Source organism: Abramis brama (assembly GCF_963993115.1).
Source record: "Abramis brama genome assembly, chromosome: 20".
Taxonomy (NCBI): Eukaryota; Metazoa; Chordata; class Actinopteri; order Cypriniformes; family Leuciscidae; genus Abramis; species Abramis brama.
The window spans coordinates 19,056,067-19,062,066 of NC_139982.1; positions in this window are offsets into that span (position 1 = coordinate 19,056,067).

Below are 6,000 nucleotides of genomic sequence, written 5' to 3' on the forward strand. Positions count from 1 at the left end.
AAAAGTGAACACATTATTTTTCTTAAACCTTGAGTACATGTGAGTGTACACACCATAATCATTATTTTCAAAAAAAGCTATTTTTAACAATTAATTATTAAAGGGATACTTCAACAATTAGCATGAAGCTTTGTATCAGTAGAAACCCGGTAGTATTTTCGTATGACCGCGCTTCCCTCCCTCAAGTCCCCCTGAGACGAGAGATTTCTGTATTGTGTGTCTGGAAAAAACCTCAGATGACACAAAAATCGTCATTTTGCGTCATTGGAGGCTTTTTTGGCCAGAGGCGAGAGACTACAGCCAGTAGTAGGAGCTCGTTCCGCATGTTTTCAACCCGCCCATAGACTTAGATCTCACGATAAAACGGCGTCTTTTCAGTTTCGAGTCAACTAGTAGCCTGGTTGTATAATTTCTTCCAATACTGCCCTCTGTAACCGGTAGGCGTGGCTTGGGAGTGGCTTCGTAGGGCAGCGAAGCAAGTGCATTCTGGGAGTTGTTGTCTTTCATCCACATGATCCAAAAATACATTTTCTGGCTTTTCTCAGTCTAGAAGGCACCAACTTCTAAAATAATTTCACATTTCTACAACATAAATGACCCAATTTAAATACACATTCATCTTTCCAGCGGTGAAATATCCCTTTAATTCATAAATATATTTTACAACTTGAATTAATCATGTCTTGTCATGAAAAAAGATTAAATTATCTGATATTCTAAAAATGTATTGACCCCAAAACACTTTTTTTATTTCATGTTTCTTCATGTTGGTTGCACAACATGACTTATTGCAGATAAAAGTTTAATATTAATATAATGAGTAGTGATGTCAAAATCCATTAATCACGATTAATCACATCTAACATAAAAGTTTTTGTTTACATAATATATGTGTGTGTGAATATATACTATTAAATTAACATATATTAAATAAATGTGTGTGTGTATGTATGTATATATATATATATATATATATACATACTGTATCTCAATCTCAATTTATTTATAAAGCACAATAAAAGCAACGGGGGTTGACCATTGTGCTGAACAATATAATTTAAAAGAAAAAGGAAAACGGAACAGTTTCGAAGATTTTCTTGTTTAGAAGAAAAAAAACATTTGAAGATGGATAAGTTACTCTAAATACCATATACACAGACACACACACAGACAAATATATAATATATAAATATAATAATAATAATAATAATACACACACACACACACACACACATATATATATATATTTGGGATACATTGGGATACAATACATGAAATATAAAAATATATAAAAATATAAATATATCAAAATATATATATATATATATATATTATGTAAAAAAAACTTTTTAATAAAAAAATAATAAGCAGTGATTCCTTATTAAAATTCAAATATTAATAAGTGGTGATTCACTTTTTTAATCACTTAAAAAATAATAAATAATTTTGACAAACAGCCTAATTCTTATATAAGAAAACACTGATATCAGGGCAGTTGTACCACCTGACATAATTTGTCATAGTACAATAAAATGACATCATTACTGACCCCCCACATGAAAATAAATTATTTTATTTTTTAAAAATAATTCAGAAATGTATAAACACTCATCATAGATGTATTCATCGTACATATGAATTGCATTTGTTTAATTATTTATGTATAAATAAATAAAAATAGATGTCATGTCAATGGTCCATTTAAAATAGAGAGCGCCCAGCCTATAGAAGGATCCTGTAGTGAGAATATGCTGAGCACAGCACCCAGAAACACACTTGATATTCGTTCTTGTATTGAAACAGTTGTGAAAACACAGTCGTCCTTCTTACCGTAATGCAATATGATTGTTGTTATGGAGAGTAAATCCCCTGAAGTAGACATTTTCTGTAATGTCAGGTGGATTAACTTTTCAGACACGAACGTTTAGACTACATGACGGGGTGGGGGCGAGTATCTCTGGCACTGACACGGGACCGCCTGCCAGTTTCTTCCTTTCTTTCTTATGCACGTTTTCACACATTAAAACATTCCTACGATTTCCTTTCGAATACGATAATAGTTACTTTTTTCTTTAAAACAGAATGTGTTTTGGCAATTCTGAAGACCTGATGGTGCATTCCTGTTGGTGTTTATCTGATTTTGTTACCCATGGGAATGAAGTCCATGGGAAGTCCCCCTTCTCTGCTTGCAAAACATGGAAATTGCATACCTCAACAGTATTTGGCAGCACAGACAGATCAAGGACTAGGTTAAATTGCATATTCTTATGCAACAGTAATGGGGAGGAGAGTTGGTCTCAGTCAGCAAAGTACAAATACAGTGTGGCGGAGGTAGACGGTTAGTATATCAGTGTTACAATGCATTTGTGAGCTGTGCAAGGAATATGTATGGTAGACCTAGACATTAACCACCAGGTTTGGCTCCAAACATGAGCTTGGCCAACCTCCCGAAGTGTCCGGCCCACCCTGAGAGTGCTATGGCCCGGTGGTCTGTTTCACAGCTTTATGTCTTGGCAGGTGCAAAAATCTGAAAAATACTAGTCCGGTTGCATAAAGCACTTTAATTGTAAATTTCCCTTAAGATTGCCCTTTGGTTTCTCTTAAACTTAAAGGTGTTGCAGAAAATAACCCTTAAGGCCGTGTGTCCACCAAAGGGTTTTTTCATGTGGCTGGCGTATTTTTTCAATTGTTTTAAATGGGAGCGCCGTGTTTTTAAAACGCCATGAGCGTAACGAGGCGCTGAGCGATTTTTTTTTTCACGCTGAAGCGCTGAGCACTCGGTATTTTTTACAGTTCGCTGAGAATTGAAGACTGTTCAACTTTGGATAAAATGCAGCGCTCATCACTGTCACTTTTTACCCAACCGTCCAATCACAGTGGAGGAGGGGCGGGACTAATACCACACCGACCAACCGCCACATTCTGCTTGTACGTCAACAGATGACAAGCATAATAATGGAACAAAATTATTTAAAACAAGAGCCAGAGAAAATACGTTACATTGTATCGACATTTTAATATAGAATCAACACAGAAACAAAATATGTGTGAAATCAGATACTAGTAACACTTTTGCGGATATTCCGTATCATAACAAGTGTCTCAACTGAAAAAATGCTGCGCTACCAAAATGCTCTCAAGCACCCATAGCTAGGCGTTTTCAGCAGAGCGCCTAGCGTTTTCAGCTGGCTAAAAACACTTCAGTGGATAGACAGCCTAAGGTTTCTTTAGGTGAAACGTCATAAACCCTTAAACATTTCCCTTAAAGGTCTATTTTTCACTTAAGTAATCCCTTAAAAAAACGATAAGTGTTGCATGAAGCACCTTTATTGTCATTTTCCTAAGTATATCAAAAGTCCCTTTAAGACGAGTCATTTCACTCGGCGGCCATCTTTGAAACGCCTCTCCTGCATGCTAGTGCAGCTCCTATCTCTTTGAATGGGGAAACATCAAATTCTCCAAAACTGTTTGCCAAGCTTACGATTAAATTTCATATTTGAAATCACCAATGAAATTCTTGTCTGACAAAAAACTCTCGAGTCTCTTCTAAACTCTCGAGTCATGACAGAAAACGAGATTTTCAGGCTGGATCAAGCTAATGCGCAGTGGAAGCGCTCGTCTGACTAACGGCAGCTGCAGTGACGCGATGACTTTACCAGTCGGCGATTGGCTCTTATTTAGAAGGCGGGACTATTTAGAAGCCGCCATATTGAGCGCTGCACTTTTCCCCATTCAAAACAATACGAGTGGCGCATATTGTGTTATTCTATAGTCTTTGGTATATCATAAGGTTTGGAAAACTTCACCCTAAGGGTTACACAGAGTTAGCAGGTTTGATGCAAGTCTTCTAGCAAGACACGATTGGGTGCTTTATATGATAAACAGATTTTAACTTAGGCATTATTCACATATAAATATTGATTAAATTACATACATAGCACATATTAAATATGGTCAACAGAAGCTCAAATGTGCACATTTTCAATGAATGGACAGAAATGATGAGAGAATATTAAAAAGATCTTTATTTGTGTTCCAAAGATGAACGAAAGTAGGTTTATAATGACATGAGGATGAGTAAATTAATAAATTTTCATTTTTGGTTGAACTATCCTTTTGAGTTTCTGTCTCGTCTCATCCTTCTCTCTCATATTTGGTTTTATTTTTGGAGTGATGACTAAATGTGAGTTCCTATGGAAGCTTGTTTCCGCCACAAAATAAAAAAATGTAAATGATAATTGCGACTTTATTTCTCAGAATTGCGAGATACAAAGTCATAATTGCGTGAAATAAAGTCGCAATTGCGTGTTATGAAGTCAGAATTGCGAGATATAAAGTCATAATTGCGTGAAATAAAGTCATAATTGCATGTTATAAAGTCAGAATTGCGAGATATAGTCGCAATTGCGTGTTATAAAGTCAGAATTCTGACTTTTTTTCTCGCAATTGCGACTTTATATCACGCAATTCTGACTTTATAACACGCAATTGCGACTTTATATCTCGCAATTCTGACTTTATAACATGCAATTATGACTTTATTTCACGCAATTATGACTTTATATCTCGCAATTCTGACTTCATAACACGCATATTGACATATTTTCTCAGAATTGTGAGATATAAAGTCCAATTCTAAGGGGAAAAAAAAGACACTTTTTTTTTTTTTTTTTTACCTCAGAATAGTTTAAACACGCAATTGTGACTTTATATCATGCAATTCTGACTTTATATCTCCCAATTGTGTATTATAAAGTCAGAATTGCGTGATATAAAGTCGCAGTTGTGAGAAAAAAAAGTCCGAATTCTGACTTTATAAGACGCAATTGCGACTTTATTTCACGCCATTCTGACTTTATATCTCGCAATTCTGAGAAATAAAGTCAGAATTGCGAGATGTAAACTCGCAATTGTGAGATAAAAAGTCGCAATTATCTCTTAAAATGTTTTATTCTGTGGCGGAAACAAGCTTCCATAAGTTCCTGGTCGGAATGTCTGTTTTTTGTTTTGGTCTGTGTGACTCCGCCCACTGCCAATTTATCCAATAGTATTTCAACACTCCAGGTTGCCAGTTGGCTTAAAAACACAGCAAGTTCCAGCCATGGAAGCCAGCGAACAAACTGGGCCAGAGACCACAGATTCTACCCAACCTAAAAAGCCTCGGCATCCATTAAAAAGTCTCTATGACCAGAGGCATTTTAAAACATTGATACATTAGCTGATGAACAGTGTAAGGCTCATTGCTGCCCATTGCGCTCGCTCCCGTTGCATGTCTCAATCTGGCAACCCGAAGGTGTTTTTTCATGTTAAGGCAACTTAAGGTGTTTTATGTAACCCGGCACAGGCTTCAGTACATTTACTTGATTTAAAGTGGACCTATTATGCCCTTTTTCAAAACCTTGATTTTGTTTTTGAGGTCTACTAGAATAGGGTTTCATACTTGAAAGTTGAAAAAAAACCTTATTTTTCACATATTTTACATTGTTGCAGGACCTCTCTTCCCAATCCATCTGTAACACTGAATTCGGAACCGCATTCTACTCTTACTATTTCTGCCATAGAAAGATATGGTAAAAGTAGTACGAGTAGTGTCGAATTCAGCATCTGTTTTGTTCTGGTCTCTATGAAGCCTCTCCTTCTGAAAACTGCAATGTACTCTGATTGGTCGGCTGGACCAGTGTGTTGTGATTGGTCAAAAACTTTGAGCGTGTCTAATTCAAAATACTAATAAAAACTAAAGGCCTAAATGAAATATACACTGGCCAAGATACAACTGAAGAAACATTTCTAATTTTCTACATTTCTACATTTCTAATTCATTCAAGAAAACCTGAGACACATTCCTTCACTCTCCAACATCATTAAAACTGTAGCGATACATTGACATCTACTGGCCAGTTCATGGAAAAGTAGTTTTCATAGTTGTGGTAATGAACACAACTTCTGGCCAAGTTAATACGACCAAAACTGGCCATAATTCAACACACATGAACTTTAACA